The 16797-nt window shown below is 43.4% G+C and overlaps 1 protein-coding gene across 32 annotated transcripts in view; it reads right to left on the minus strand.

The window, feature by feature from the left end:
• SIPA1L1 (signal induced proliferation associated 1 like 1) overlaps positions 1-16797 on the minus strand; it is a 352094-nt gene that overhangs the window by 227273 nt on the left and 108024 nt on the right. For 2 of the 32 annotated variants that reach the window (XM_059691710.1, XM_059691706.1), the window contains exon 5: positions 2641-2743. The exons of the other annotated variants lie outside the window; for them this stretch is intronic. The gene's annotated coding sequence lies outside the window, so the exon portion shown is untranslated. The remainder of the gene's footprint in view (positions 1-2640; positions 2744-16797) is intronic. 32 annotated transcript variants of the gene reach the window in all.

Consider the following 16797-nt stretch of genomic DNA (forward strand, 5'->3'; position numbering starts at 1 on the left):
GAAGGTGAGCAAACATATTAAGAACCGTATGCCATATATGTCAGGTCCCTTGAAACAGCAAGGATTGACCGGCTCCCGGCAGGCCAGCCCTCCAATCGGGGTGAGGGGGGCCGATCGGGGCTGGGCCGGCAGGGAGAGGGGGGGCTGTGGGAGGTCAGCCGGCCCCACCCCCAATAGGGGGGAGGGGCGATCATGGGTGGGGCCGGCCGGGAGGAGGGGCCAAAGGAGATTGGGGAGTGCCTATCAGGGCTGGTTGGCCACCACAGTGCATGTCATAGCAACCGGTTGTTCCGGTGGGGGAGAGGGGCCAATCGGGGGCAGGGCTGGCTGGGGGGAGGGGCCGCGGGCAGTTGGCCAGCCAGCCAGGCCCCCAAGCAGGGTAGGGGGGGCTGATCGGGGGCTGGGCCAGCCAGGGAGAGGGGCCGCAGGAGGTTGGGGGGCGCTGATCGGGGCCCTGATTGGGCCAGTTGGCTGCCACAGTGCGTATCATAGCAACTGGTCATTCGGGTGGAGGCAGGAGCTGATCGAGGGCGGCGCCTGCTGGGGAGAGGGGCCACGGGAGGTTGGGGGCACTGATGGGGGCCCCAATCAGGCCAGTTGGCCGCAGCAATACGCGTCATAGGGACTGGTTGTTCCATCATTCCGGTAGCTTGGCTTTTATATATATAGACTAGAGGCCCAGTGCACAAAATTCATGCATGGAGGGGAGTGGACCCCTCAGCCTGGCCTGCACCCTCTCGCAATCCGGCACCCCTCAAGGATGTCCGACTGCCGGTTTAGGCCCAATCCCACAGGGGTCCCTCTCACCATCCGGGACTGCTGGCTCCTAACCGCTCATCTGCCTGCCTGTCAGATCGCCCCTAACCACTCTGCCTGCCTGCCTATTCTCCCCTAACCAGTCACCAGCATGCCTGATCACCCCTAACCATTCTGCCTGTCTGCCTGATTGCCCCTAACCACTCTGCCTGTCTGCCTGATCGCCCCTAACTGCTTATCTGCCTGCCTGATCACCCCTAACCCCTCTGCCTGCCTGCCTGACCGCCCCTAACTGCTTGCCTGCCTGCCTGATCGCCCACCTGATTGCCCCTAACCCCTCTGCCTGCCTGCCTGATTGCCCCTAACCCCTCTGCCTGCCTGCCTGATAGCCCCTAACTGCTCGCCTGCCTGCCTGATCGCCCCTCACAGCCACTGCCTCAGCCCCCACCACCATGGCTTTGTTCGGAGGATGCCTGGAATGACGTCGGAAGGTCATTCGGCTGTCCAGTCTAATTAGCATATTATGTTTTTATTATTATAGATTGCTACTTAACACTTTCATTTGTTTACCTATTTAAATATGGTGCAAGATTTCAAAGAAGGGACCATGTCTTTTATTCCTTATGTAATGCCCTGGATAATCTAAAGTAATACCAAATATCACTGACTGATCAGGACCTCACAGACTTACAGAATTGGAACTGATATAAAAGAAGCCGCCATAACACACACATGTATCTCTTTCACCCTTTATACACTTGCTCATTTGTCCTTACTATGTGCCTGCCATGCACTTTATTTATATCAACTTATACATCCTCCCACCAACCCTAAGAGGTGCACACTATTATCAGTGTTGTTACCATTTTATAAAGATGGGGATTGAAGCACAAAGAATTTAAGTAACTGCCCAACATCACTAAGCGGGTATGCAGGCAAGATTTGAACCCAGGCAGTCTGCTTCCAGAGTTAATGCACTAAACCTCCATGCATGACACAGTCTCTCAGAATAACACAGTATACTTAAAAACACATGAGCCAAATTATGCTTCTTCAAAGAAGTTTTTAAACTGTGACAGCAATAACATTGATTTTTTTAAAAATTTGACACAATGCAAACTGCAATTGCTTTCTTAAACCACAAAAAAATACAAAGATTTTGATATGCTTCTAAATAATACATTTAGATATGGGCTTGCATGCTGTTTATTCTAGGAAGTACATCTGCTCTTGGCATTAAACACAACAAAATTAGCTATTTTATGATTACACAATGAGAATGTCAGTGCCATCATCTGATCAAACAAATAGTGAATGACTAATGCATCTTCTTAGAGAAGATTCTTTTTAAACATATTAACGGATAAATAGCTAAACAAATATTACTTGATTCAAGTAACCCGATATCTACAAAGACAGGGGAGTTCTTTACCTATAAATAAGAGTCAACATTCACTTGCATGCAGCAGCATCCAATGGTGCATTTGCAAATACCCACACAGTGTTGAGTCAAAGGATCCCCCACCAACAGTAATTAATGCTGACATAAATCTGGACACTGGGATGGCAATGAATGGCATGGCTGGTTTCACAGGACAATTAAGAGTGTTGTTCCAAGCAGTCAGAACATTTTTCTGTAACAATGTTCTAAAACCTTGTATATGAGTTATAAGATAAAGCTAGTTTGACTTATATCCCTAAAATTATTAACGACTACATATATTAACTGATTTACAGACTGAAAGCGTTCATATAACATGACTTCATTCAATTAAAATACAACAAATAAGTTTGTTTTTTTGTTTTTTCGAGAGAGAGTAGGGGAAAGGGAGAGAGACAAACAGCAATGTGAGAGAACATCGATTGGTTACCTCTTATACACACCCCGACGAGGGATCAGACCCGCAACCTGGATATGTGCCCTGACTGAGAATCGAACCCAAGACTCTTCAGTGCATGGAGCGTCACTCCAAACAACTAAACCACACTGGCCAAGGCAAGATAACAAATATGACAGTAAAAATTTTTATCAAAATATAATGAAAGAACAAATAAATAACTAAAGCCATTAAATTTGGTTCCTGTGTACAATACAAAATAGTTCATAAAAAATAACTGGTCAACATGCTTGAGACTAGAAACATTAATCGTAACCCATTTTAATCAGAAAAAATAGCAAACGCTAAGCAAAACAAATGCTCTTTAAGGAAAAGCATTCAATTTAGCTTATAATGCATATATATCTCCAGTTCAGGCACAATTTTTAGATTAAAAAATTAATATAGCCTTGCTCAGAGGACAGAATCAGAACACAATGAATTTTATTACTGTTGCTTTCAGCATGATTCTATTAATGTCCAGTTGTTTATCTCTGCAAATAAAGAGGAGCCTGGGAACTGTCCTAGTTTCTTTGTGAATTATCGACTGAAGCTAATGTTTCCTTAGTGAGAAGGCCACTTTAAAAGGGTACTCCTATGAACCTGGCCCACTTTCTTTGCTATTTACACAGACACAAGCACCATTTGCAACATGGGCAACACTAGCATTGTGATGGAATCTGAGTATACTCCAGTGAGGTCTCTCAACAGTCCTCATTATGTTCATTTGCTCAGCTAAAAATAAAGGACAACCTTTCCCCCCAATAAAGAGCAAGTTGAAAGAGTGCAATCATACATTTGCATTGCAATACAAAGAGAAGCTCACTTTAGGAGTAACATTAGCTTCTTCCTGTCCTGCTCATACCCCCATAGCAGTGTCCTAGACACAGTCACTCACAGTACACGGAGACCTTTCTTCCCCCCCCCCCACAGACCTGCACACATTTCAGAAGTGACTGTATTAGCAGTGCTATATATTGTAGTGTTACCTACTGTGACTCAGACACTTGTAGGGCTTATGAGAAGCCACCATTCAGAAGATGTACTAGGAAACTATTGTATGTTCCCCCACACAACCCCCAAGTGTGTACTGTGAAAATCTTAACTTCCTCTTTAAAACCAGATTGTTGTAAGAAATATAATGCTTGCAGTGTGGCTATCACATAATAAGAATGCAAAATATATACCATCAATGAATCCACACTGACTGCTGAGAATTCCCTGTAGCCTGAGATGTTGGTACTTAGTGGTGTTTCTATAATGTCAGAGGGGACACTTTAAACAGTAGGAATAAGAGATATAACTTGAGAGAACTGAAAACTGATAGCAATTTGGAGTCTGATACTATATATCTAGTAAAAATTAAGTAGGTTAGGTTAAATAAACTCAATCAATTTGATTCTTTCACTTCAACTACTAATTGCAATATGATTTAGTATCTTAACAGGCAAATCACTCCAGGTCAGCTTCATAGGATATCTGTACAGAAATGCATCTCTACCTGGTACAATGTATGCGCAAAACGTTGCAATCTTGTTCTGCACCCAACACCACTGATTTCATTATGGGGATGAACCCGGTTACCAAATATATATATATTTGTTAATCACAATGGTTTTGAGACGATGGAAATATGTCAAAAAGGTTTTGACCAAATTGCTGTAACAGATGTGACCCAACATATATCTTCATCATGATCATCCTCCAAAGGTTCTAAAACTCGAAATCAAACTTACTTTTACATATGATGTCTAGACTGCCAAATTCTTAGAATGCCAAAATCCTCACTTCCAAAATGCAGGTGATGCCTAGCCCGAGTGGCTCAGTAGTTGAGCATCAACCTATGAACCAGGAGGTCACGGTTCATTTCCTAGTCAGGGCACATGCCCGGTTGAGGGCTCGATCCCCAGTGAGGGACATGCAGAAGGCAGCTGATCGATGATTCTCTCTCATCATTGATGTTTCTATCTCTCTCTCCCTCTCCCTTCCTCTCTGAAATCAATAAAAATATATAATTTAAAAAATAGATAAAACATAGGTGATATCTCTTAAAGATTGAATGTTAATAAAATAGCATGCAAAAAAAAAATAATTCAAGATGGATCATGGACCCAAACATATGCTAAACCTATGAAGCTTTCAGAAGGAAACATATGAGAATATTATCAAGATTGGGGGTAGGTAAAGGCTTCCTAAAACACAGAAAGTAATAACCATTTTTTAAAAGTGATAAATTAGATTTAATCACATTTAAAACATTTGATTATCAAATCACACTGTTTAAAAAAAACATACAGGGAAAATCATGGCAAAATATAAATTTTTAAAAGGGAGGACTGGTATCTCAGCTATGTAAGCAACTCCTACACTCAACAATGAAATGTTCACCGTGGCTTGTTTATAATAGCCTGTTTTGGAAGGAACAGCTCAATAGAGGAAGAGAAGGCACTGGAAATTTCTCTCCTGTGAAAAGCTAACGTTAAGTGGCTAGAGAAGAGTTCGTTGCTTAGAAGACTACTTGAGGGAGAACAAAGAAAATAAAAATTAGATGCTAGAACAGTGAGAACTATTAAAAAATGCACTGTATTCAATGCCAGTAAGTCCACATCTAAAGAAAATTTAGATTTAAAGTGGCAGCTTTGCTGTCCTATTAAGTTCGTTTCAAAAGGCTCCTATCCAAATTTAATGCCAGAGCAATAATTCCTATTTAGGTTTACTCAATTCTCCAAATCAAGAAACATATTTGTGTGGAAAATATATTTTAGTTAAAACCTGGATTCATATTATATCACATTGTAGACATCTTCTGTTTTGTCTAAAAATAAACTTCAATTCTTCAACAACAAGCCAGGAAAATAAAGATATGAAGTAATATAACATGGCATAGAGTTGCCAATAAATATTAAAGTTTTTCAGCCATAATTTCTGAACTGTGTTGTTACATAGTTATATATTCGGCCCTGTCTAGACATGTCATTCAGTTGGATTTGTAAAGCATACCACCCTTCCCCACAAGCACTGGAAACCAACATATAATAAACAGTTATCCACTGTGGTATTATAGGACACAAAATTGATAGTTACATTTTAACATGTAGATGTCAACTACTCATAACAATACAAATTTTTGACATTTATTGTTTTTCAGATGTTAATCTAAATACACGATAAATGATGGATCAGTTCATGTGAAACCGTACTTTCTCATTTTATTTACCCTTCTCTTTGCTGTTTGACCTTAAGTGTAAAAGAGTTCCATTGCAGCTATCCATGCATTATGCCCTTACACTGTAAACCACACAACGTGAGATGCTGTTCTGCACAAATTAGCAAGAAATATCTAAATTCCAGGGTTCTGTCTGAGGACTGCTAGAACCTGTTTAGACTACACTGCCTATCAGAAAAATATGACCTATGTGAACACAAAATAATTTTTTCTTCCTTTAATCTGCTTAAAAAACACACAAAATAACGCGATTTCTAAGTATTGCACACACAATAGTAAGTGAAAGAGTTTTGACCAGAATAGCTAAGATGTCAAATTAACAAATATCTATCTATAATAATAAAAGCATAATATGCTAATTAGACCGGACATCTTCCAGACGTCCTTCTGGACGACCTTCTGGATGAAGCCAGGGCTGCAAGGGAAGCCCGGGTCCTGGGTGCCTGCCGGCGGCCGGAGGAAAGCCTCGGTCCCAGGTGCCAGAGTGAAGCCGGTGCCAGCAATCGGGAGAAGGAAGGCCTACTCTTGCACGAATTTCATGCATCAGGCCTCTAGTTACTACATAAAGATTGATAACAACCAAAAGTATGTTATTTTAACATACTAAAACAAGAATGCATCCTATCACTATAATATGTAGGGGGAAGCATACATACATAGAAAAACCAGGGAAGAACAGTTAAACATAGTGGCTCAGACACTGAAGGCAGATAGATGTGGGTTTGAACCCCAGCTCAGCCACTTACAAGTTTTATGTGACCTTTAGAAAGCAACTATCCTTATTAGTAAATGAGTATATCTGTCAACATCTCACAGGATGAAAATGAGGATTAAATGAGATAATGAAAGCAAAAGTCTTTAGCAAAGTTTTGGGTACAAATTAAATACTCAAAAGTGGTAATTATTATTATTATTATTATTATTATCATCACTAGGGGCCCGGTGCACGAAATTCGTGCACTGGGTGTGTGTGGGGGGGGGGGGGGGAGTGTCCCTCAGCCCAGCCTGCCCCCTCTCACATACTGGGAGCCCTCAGGCGTTGACCCCCATCACCCTCCAATCGCAGGATCGGCCCCTTGCCCAGGCCTAATGCCTCTGACAGAGGTGTCAGGCCTGGGCAGGGGACCCTCATTTCCCCACATCACTGGTTCTGCCCCCAGCCCAGGCCTGATGATGGTCCCCTTGCCCAGGCCTGATGCCTCAGCCAGAGGCGTAGACCCCCATCACCCTCCGATCGCCTGATCAGCCCCTTGCCCAGGCCTGACGCCTCCGCCAGAGGTGTCAGGCTTGGACAGGGGACCCCAATCTCCCCCAATCACTGGCTCTGGCCCCTGCCCAGGCCTGAGGCCTCTGGCCCAGGAATCATGCCTGGGCAGGGGACCCCCATCTCCCTCTGATCGCTTGCTCCACCCCCCGCCCAAGCCTGACACCTCTGACCCAGGCTTCAGGCCTGGGCAAGGGGACCATCATATCCCCCCAATCCCCGACTCCACCCCCCGCCCAGGCCTGATGCCTCGGCCAGAGGAGTTGACCCTCATCACCCTCCGATCACCAATCACCAGATCGGCCCCTTGACCAGGCCTGAGGCCTCTGGCAGAGGTGTCAGGCCTGGGCAGGGGACCCCCAGCTCCCCGCGGTTGCAGGCTCTGCCCCTGCCCAGGCCTAACGCCTCTGGCTGAGGCGTCCGGCTCGGGCAGCAGGGACCCACAGCTGCAGCGGCCCCGCGATCGTGGGTTCCGCTTTAGGCCCAGGCAAGGGACCCCTAGCTCCCGGGACTGCCAGCTTCGACCGTGTCCAGCTCCCATTGCTGGCTCCACCCCTACTTCCTGCTATCACTGGCCAGGGTGGCAAAGGCGCCTGATTCTCCGATCATGGCTGGGGGGCAGGGCAAAGGCAGCCCCAGGGCCGCCTTTGCCCTGCCCCCCAGCTCTTAGCTCCCCCCTGGGTTTCCGATCACTGTCAGTGGCAGGGGGCTTCTTCCTGCTTTCCCTTTCGCCTCCCTGCATTGTGCCTACATATGCAAATTAGCCGCCATCTTGTTGGCAGTTAACTGCCAATCTTAGTTGGCAGTTAACTGCCAATCATAGTTGGCAGTTAATTTGCATATAGCCCTGATTAGCCAATGAAAAGGGTATCGTCGTACGCCAATTACCATTTTTCTCTTTTATTAGTGTTGATTATTATTAATTAACTTAAAATTTCTTCAATAAGGATCAATTACCAAAAGGCCACAATGTAAAGGAACCAAATTTAATCACAAAAAATACATCCATCAAAGATTTCTAGTTTAGGAATATTTTCTCATGGTCCCAACCAACAACATTGTAGAACAACATAAACTGATGAACAAAAATAGAACCAGAGACATAGAATCATCGAACAAACTGTCCAACCTATGAGGGAAGGTGAGGGGCGAGGTTACGGGTAAGAGATCAACCAAAGGACTTGTATGCATGCATATGAGCATAACCAATGGACACAGACAGTAGGGGGGTGAGGGCATGTGCTGGGGTGTGGGGGTGGGAGTGGCCGGGGAGAGGTCAATGGGGGAAAAAGGAGACTCATGTAATACTTTAAACAATAAAGAATTTAAATTTAAAAAAAAAAGAAACCAAGCGAATTTTAAAGTTTAAACAAGCAATACAGGGAACAGAAATAAACCTTTGTCCTTCCTCTTTCCTGGTCCAAAGATTTTAGGAAAAGGAATGAGAGAGGGAAAAATAAAAAAATCACTTAGGATTTTTTTATCAGCAATCATTCACTTGGTCAAACAATGGCACACATGCAATCATGGCTACAGATAAACAGTTCCTGTGTAAAGTTACAAAACTACACACTCAGTCCCTCTTACCTGTAAGCCAATACTACAATGATTTTCTAAGTCAGGTTGCCAGTAACCCGAACATGTACCTGTTCATGATAAAAATATGAACTCAGTAAGAAGACACAATCTTCTATTTCATTCAGTCCTCCATTTGTGCATTTATCTATCAAGTTCTCACTCTGTGCTTGGTTCTGTTAAATATTAGCATGGTAACAAGGGCAACTCCTGCAGAGAGAAGAGCATCTGTAAAGAGTATGAAGAAGGAATAGCATAGGATTCCTGTCTCACACAGTGCATGCTCTTCAGAACCTCCAGAGCAAAGGACCAATAAAGGGAGTGATGGGGTAACATTTACCAAACAAGGCCAGCAATTTGATCATTAAAGGACTCTTAGTTTTATGTCATGAGCCAAGAGAATTTAATATTAAAAGCTAGAAACTGGACTCCAGGATTACAATTCTCCCACAAATATTTCATAGAACTATTAGACTTAGACTGAAGTCTCAAATTCACTTTACACCTACATTAAATTTACTTGTAATTTTCTTTTTTTGGAAGTTAATGAAATTTATTAGGTGCATGTCATATTACATATGAAATTGTCTAGTATCAAATAACAAATATTTGGGTAACAAGAAGTTAAAACTCTTCCATCTATATAAGAATTCAGAGTCTGAGTATTACATATTAATAAGTAGAGAAGGATAAACATGGTCTTGATTTGGTCAGGATAAATGTGTTTCTCCTGCCCCAATCATTATGTCAATGATGGCCTTATTCTAGAACCTCCCAAACTGGTTTTAAACATTCCCAGTCATCATTCCTAAAAATGAAATATTATCTGCTATGTACATGAGCTCTTGAGAGCTTTCATAGCTTGTAATTAAATAGGCATAAAAAGTGAATAGCACTTTCAACTCAAGTGGAATACTGGTTTGTTTGATCAAGCATTTGCAAAAGTACTTGTAATTTTCTCTGCTACAGTGAGATTCTTCTCAAGGTTCCTCTGAATAAAACCAGGGCATGATGACTCACACTTGACATACTGGTCTAGAGAAAATTATTGCACTAAAGCCAGAGAGTTTTTCCTTTTTCTTAAGTTGAATTCTTTGACCAACATCTTAATCAGTCACAATGTAAAGCAGATGGTAACCTAAAATATTTCTTGGTTTCAAACACAGAATAGAAATCACATTAAACTGGGTCATCAAGCAGCAAAATTTGGCTGCATGACAAGTTATATCTACTGGTGATGCCCCACTTAAATGACGCAGAAGAATAAATTCTGGGTCTGGTGATGAAGAACTTGATGCACAACGCATCTTCAATGCCAGAGGGAGATAACAGTCTCCATTAAAAATGAAATAAAGTTGAATTAGCACAAGATTGAATAACAGTAGATTTTCCTAGGATCAAAGTACTAATACTCCCTAGTCATCAGGAAAATGCAATCTAAACAACGGGTACCACTCCATACCCACTAGACTTAAAACCTAAGAGTCAGTGTTGACTCTTGTCTATTAACGCGGAATAAACACACATCCAACCTCAGTAACCCCATTCCTAGGCAGATACACAACAGAAATGTACACATATGTGCCCCAATACAGGAATGTTTATAATAACACTAGAGGCCCGGTGCACAAAAATTTGTGCACTCGGGGGGGAGGGGGGGGTCCCTCAGCCTGGCCTGTGCCCTCTCGCAGTCTGGGACCCCTCGGGAGATAACGACCTGCTGGCTTAGGCCTGCTCCCGGGTGGCAGAGGGCAGGCCCAATCCCTAGGTGCAGCCCCTGGTCGGGCTCAGAGCAGGGCCGATTGGGGAGTTGGGGCACCACCCCCTGTCACACTCAAGGCAGGGTCGATGGGGAGGTTGTGGAGCAACCCCCTGTCACACACAGAGCAGGGCCCATCAGGGGGTTGGGGTGCTGCCCTCTATCACCCACAGAGCAGGGCGGATCAGGGGGTTGGGGCGCCGCCACTCTCACACTCAGGGCAGGGCCGATGGGGAGGTTATGGCTCTACCCCATCACACACAGAGCAGGGCCCGGGGGGGGGGGGGAGCTCCCCCCTATCAGGCACAGAGCAGGGTGGATAGGGAGGTTGTGGCCCCGCCCCCTGTCACACACAGAGCCGCAGGGCGATCAGGGGGTTTGGGCGCTGCCCCCTGTCATGCTGATCCCGGTGCCAGGAGGCCTCGCGGCTCTGCTGATCCCGGTGCTGGAAGGCATATTACCCTTTTACTATATAGGGTAGAGGCCTGGTGCACGGGTGGGGCCGGCTGGTTTGCCCTGAAGGGTGTCCCGGATCAGGGTGGGGGTCCCCACTGGGGTGCCTGGCCAGTCTGGGTGAGGGGCTGAGGGCTGTTTTCAGGCTGGGGGTGACTGAACTCCCAAACGCTCCTTTTTTCTTTCTTTTTTTTTTTTTTTTTTAAATTCTGGGCCAGCTTTAGCTTGAGGCTTGGCTCCAGCTCTTAGGCCTCCGGCTGAAAGTAGGTTTCTGGCCTTTGCTTACAATGTTGCGATTCTGCTGGCTGAAGTTGGGCGTATTTGTTACAGAGTTTCTTAAACTGCCAGCTCAGAGGCAGCGGCAGGCGGGGAACGTTGGTTTCCTCCGTCACTGAGGCAACCAAGCCTCATGTTAGTTTCAAGCTGCCTGGCTGCCGGCCGCCATCTTGGCTGACAGTTAATTTGCATATCTCGCTGATTAGCCAATGAAAAGGGTATCGGTCGTACGCCAATTACCATGTTTCTCTTTTATTAGATAGGAGGATTAGCTATAAAGGCCCAAAACTGAAAAAACAAACAAACAAACAAACAAGAAACAGATGTTGTGGTAAATAAATTAGACTAGTTACGATTAAATACTACATGGGGGAAGAGGAACCTGTTATACCTACCCCACAAATACTGAGCAAAAGAAGGCAGAACATTATTCCATTTTTATAAAGTTCAACATCAGACAAAACTAATCCAAGGTGACATCAGCCAGGACACTGGTTACTTCAATTAACCATGGAGGTGGCTGGAAGTAGTGAAATAGGAGAGGACATTAGGAACTTCTGAATCGTTGGTAATATTTTAATTTTAAATTTATGCATGTGTGTTGAGTCTGCAAAAATCTATCAAAGGTGAAAACTTAGGATCTGTGTGCTTTTCTATGTGCATGTTACACTTTTTTGTTGTTATTGTAAATCCTCACCTGAGGACATTTTTTTCCCATTGATTTTTTTAGAGAGAGTGGAAGGTAGGGGGTGAGACAAAGAGAGAAACATGATGTGAGAGAGACACATCAATTGGTTGCTTCCCATTCACACCCCGACCCGGCTAGGGATCAAGACTGCAACCGAGGTATGTGCCCTTGACCAAAATCGAACCCACGACCCCTCAGTCCATGAGCCAACACTCTAACCACTGAGCCAAACCAGCGAGGGCACGCTTTTTTTATAAGAGAAAATATCAAGGTATTTATGAGTGCATATATCTACATTTTTTATGTAAGGATGAAAATACATAACTATATTTGAAAGAGTAGAATGCTTTTTCTTAATAAAACTGGCTTTGTATACAATTCTTAATAAGCATTTTTCTCTTATTATGACTATTTTTCCCTCTCTCAAATATTTTAGAAGGAAAAGTTTTATGACTGCAAGGTTGAAGGCAGTATTGGATAGTCATAAGCTGCTGCACAAATTTTTTTCAAATATTTACCTTCAAGAGCAATGCACCTAGAACAACATGGGAAAGACATATCTGTGCATGTCTCTATTTCATTAAGATACATTCCTTGGGCCAAAAGACTCATCTGGAATGTGTGCAATAAAACTCTAGAAAAGCTTTCATCAACACTGTTTTAAAAAACTTAGTATTCAAAAAAAACCAAGATGGCGGCATAGGTTAACGCTGGAGATTGCTGCCTCGAACAACCACTTCAAAAAACAACTAAACGACGGAACGGACATCATCCAGAACCACAGGAAGGCTGGCTGAGTGGAAATTCTACAACTAGGAGGAAAGAGAATATCATACCCAGACTCAGAGGAGGCGCAGTGCAGAAGTGAAATACTCAGGTGCGGAGTGCGCGGAGCCGGCTGGCGGCAGAGGGCGCGGTTGTTGTTTTCAATTGGGAGGGAGTTTCAGACTCTGAGCTCCAGATCCGGGCGAGTCTCTAGGGACCTAGACTCAAACGGGAAAAGCGGGACTGTCTGGCTTCGGTAGGAACTCAAAGGCAGCTTTCTCTCCGAGGTTTGCAGCGGTTGCTGGGACTCTGTGAGGCAGAGCCCCTAAGGATGAAACTGAGAGCAGCCATAACTGCTTGCTCCGGCCCGCCCTGTAGATCCCCGGGGACCCGCCCCGCCCAAGCCCTGCGCAGAGCCATTTGCAGGATAGCCTCAGGCAAACGCTAGATTAGCACCGCCCTAGAGATCCAGCACAGAAGCTCTCCCACTGCAGACACAGCGGACTCTCATAGCCAGTTAGCCTGGAGGTCAAATCACCCCCGGTATTGCTGACAATAATCAAGGCTTAACTACAACAAGACTGCGCACAAAGACCACTAGGGGGTGGACCAAGAAAGCATAAAAAATGCGGAGACAAAGAAACAGGACAAAACTGTCAATGGAGGATATTGAGTTCAGAACCACACTTTTAAGGTCTCTTAAGAACTGTCTAGAAGCCGCCGATAAATGTAGTGAGATCCTCAAGCAATCTAATGAGACCCTCGATGTTATGATAAAGAACCAACTAGAAATTAAGCATACACGGACTGAAATAACGAATACTATACAGACTCCCAACAGCAGACCAGAGGAGCGCAAGAATCAAGGCAAAGATTTGAAATGCAAAGAAGCAAAAAACACCCAACTGGAAAAGCAAAATGAAAAAAGAATCCAAAAATACGAAGATAGTGTAAGGAGCCTCTGGGACAGCTTCAAGCACACCAACATCAGAATTATAGGGGTGCCAGAAGATGAGAGAGACCAAGATATTGAAAACCTATTTGAAGAAATATTGACAGAAAACTTCCCCCACCTGGTGAAAGAAATAGACTTACAGGTCCAGGCAGCGCAGAGAACCCCAAACAAAGGAATCCAAAGATGACCACACCAAGACACATCATAATTAAAATGCCAAGAGCAAAAGACAAAGAGAGAACCTTAAAAGCAGCAAGAGAAAGAAACTCAGTTACCTACAAGGGAATACCCATACGACTGTAAGCTGATTTCTCAACAGAAACTTTGCAGGCCAGAAGGGAATGGCAAGAAATATTCAAAGTGATGAGTACCAAGAACCTACAACCAAGATTACTTTATCCAGCAAAGCTATCATTCAGAACTGAAGGTCAGATAAAGAGCTTCACAGATAAGGAAAAGCTAAAGGAGTTCATCACCACCAAACCAGTATTATATGAAATGCTGAAAGATATCCTTTAAGAAGAGGAAGAGAAGAAAAAGGTAAAGAATCAAATTATGAACAACAAACATGCATCTATCAACAAGTGAATCTAAGAATCAAGTGAATAATCTGGTGATCATAATAGAATCAGGGACATAGAAAGGGAATGGACTGACTATTCTTGGGGGGGAAAGGGGTGTGGGAGATGCGGGAAGAGACTGGACAAAAATCGTGCACCTATGGATGAGGACAGTGGGTGGGGAGTGAGGGCGGAGGGTGGGGCGGGAACTGGGAGGAGGGGAGTTATGGGGGGAAAAAAGAGGAACAAATGTAATAATCTGAACAATAAAGAGTTAATTAAAAAACAACAACAACAACTTAGTATTCAGCCCTGGCCAGTTTGGCTCAGTGGACAGAGTGTTGGCCTGAGGACCAATGGGTCCCGGGTTTGGTTCCAGTCACAGGCACATACCTCGGTTGCAGGCTCCTCCCCAGCCCAAGCCCGGGTCAGGGCTCGTGCAGGAGGCAACCAATCGATGTGTTTCTCTCACACTGATGTTTCTCTCAGTCTTTCCCTCTCTCTTCCACTCTCTTTAAAAGTTAATGGAAAAATATTCTCAGATGCAGATTAAAAAAATAAATCTTAGTATTCATTTGTTAGATGAACACTTAACTACATGGAAAACTTGGCTACCCAGAATCAATAATTTCTCTGGAGTTTTGCTTTATTAATAGATTCATCTTCCTACAAAGATTTTAGAGTATTTTACATAAATGTTACAATCTTATAGAAAACACTCTCTAGCTATAAATGGACACCCTGAGAAATAAATCAATGACATCAGTGTAGGAATCATTAAAAAACCAATAAAGTCCCCCCAAAATATGACAGAATATTAAACCAAACAAAAAGTTATATATATGCATTTTTATATTACATGTGTACAAAAATTACATAAGGACATTTTACAAAAATGCTAAATACATCTCTAGGTTAGGAGTTGGGTAATTTTTACCTTAAGTTTTATCATTTGTATTATTTTTTTAAAATACATTTTATTGATTTTTTTACAGAGAGGAAGGGAGAGGGATAGAGACTTAGAAATATCAATGAGCGAGAAACATCGATCAGCTGCCTCCTGCACACCCCCTACTGGGGATGTGCCCGCAACCAAGGTACATGCCCTTGACCGGAATCGAACCTGGGACCCTTCAGTCTTCAGGCCAACACTTTATCCACTGAGCCAAACCGGTTAGGGCAATCGCTTGTATTATTTACAGTAAAAATATACCAACCATTTTTAAATCCTGTTAAAAAAAATAAGATAATAGCCGTGGCCAGGTGGTTCAGTTGGTTGGAGTATCATCCCATACATCAAAAGGCTGCTGGTTCTATCCCAGTTAGGGCACATACCTGGGTTGCAGGTTTGATTCCCTGGTCGGGGTGTGTACAGGAGGCAACCAATCGATGTTTCTCTCTCACATAGATCTTTCTCTTTCTCCCCCCCTCTCTCTCTAAAATCAATAAAAACATATCCTTGGGTAAGGATTAAAAAGAAAAGGGCTAATAGATGTCTTCTTCCCTATTCACAGAACAAATTACACTGGTACAAGAGAATTTTCTCAAGTTTATGATTTTTCTCCCATGTATCTTCATCAGCCTTCTGGTTTCTGCCACAGGGTTTCTGCTAGCAAATACCAAGGCACACACAGCAAAACAAATGAGGAAAGAATAGTAGCAGGAAACTGGCACACCCCCACCCCGCAAAAAACCATGTTTAGTTGAGGCAGTTCCTTACCCCACCTCCAAGCCTGAGCCAGTCACATAGGTGGTCATTTTCTGCTAGTAAAAACATTCTTAGTTCCTAAGATTCAATTAAGTACATGTATATTTGATGGTTCTCTATTAAAATCCCCATGACTTCCTGTTGCTATCTAAATCTGGTTGATATCTAAACCAAAAAAAAAGGACCTAGAGACTTCCCTGTTGCCAGAAGTGTAGCCTCGGTATAACATTAATTATACCCTAGAGGCCCATAAAGGCTATTAATTCAGCTCCCTATGAAAACAGGATTGTTTACCCATTATCTCAATCACCCTTCCCAAGAGAACTGATGTCACTTCATTCGTTCAGAGAGAAAAACAAAAGCCAAGTGAGTTCATTTTCCCAGCCAATCCAGCCATCCACACTAAGCTATAGAATTGAAACCAGAATTAGTATCTAAATATCCGGTTCCCTTTCTTCACAGTAGTGCCTTGCTTATTAAAGAGCCTTAGCAAATCAAAGAAGATCAAAACGCTAGGATCCAAAATGGGAGCAGCATTTGTGGTGTCCCATTGGCTTCAATCACCGTGAAGGTCACAGTTTTTACTGGATTGGGAATTCTCCTTCCTTGGAAGAAACAGGCTGACTCGAAGAGTAAACATCCCATTGAGAGTAAGAGCCTTATTCCTCCATCCTAACTTCAACAGAGAAGACCAGAGTAAACAGGTACACTTGCATTATTGCCATTTGGGGGTGGGGGGTACAATTGGATTTGAAATGCAGGCTATTATAAAGAGTCTCTTAGCTACATCCTAATGCAAAAACATTTTCAGCTTTCCCAAAATCCTTTTCAGCCAATTTCAGAACTTTATCTCAACTTGGAAATTCATGTTATACTTGTAGTAAATGTCAGAGGATCCTCAGAATACAGAACTCGAGAGATTAGATTTAGCACGA

Source organism: Myotis daubentonii, chromosome 1 (assembly GCF_963259705.1).
Source record: "Myotis daubentonii chromosome 1, mMyoDau2.1, whole genome shotgun sequence".
NCBI classification, from domain to species: domain Eukaryota; kingdom Metazoa; phylum Chordata; class Mammalia; order Chiroptera; family Vespertilionidae; genus Myotis; species Myotis daubentonii.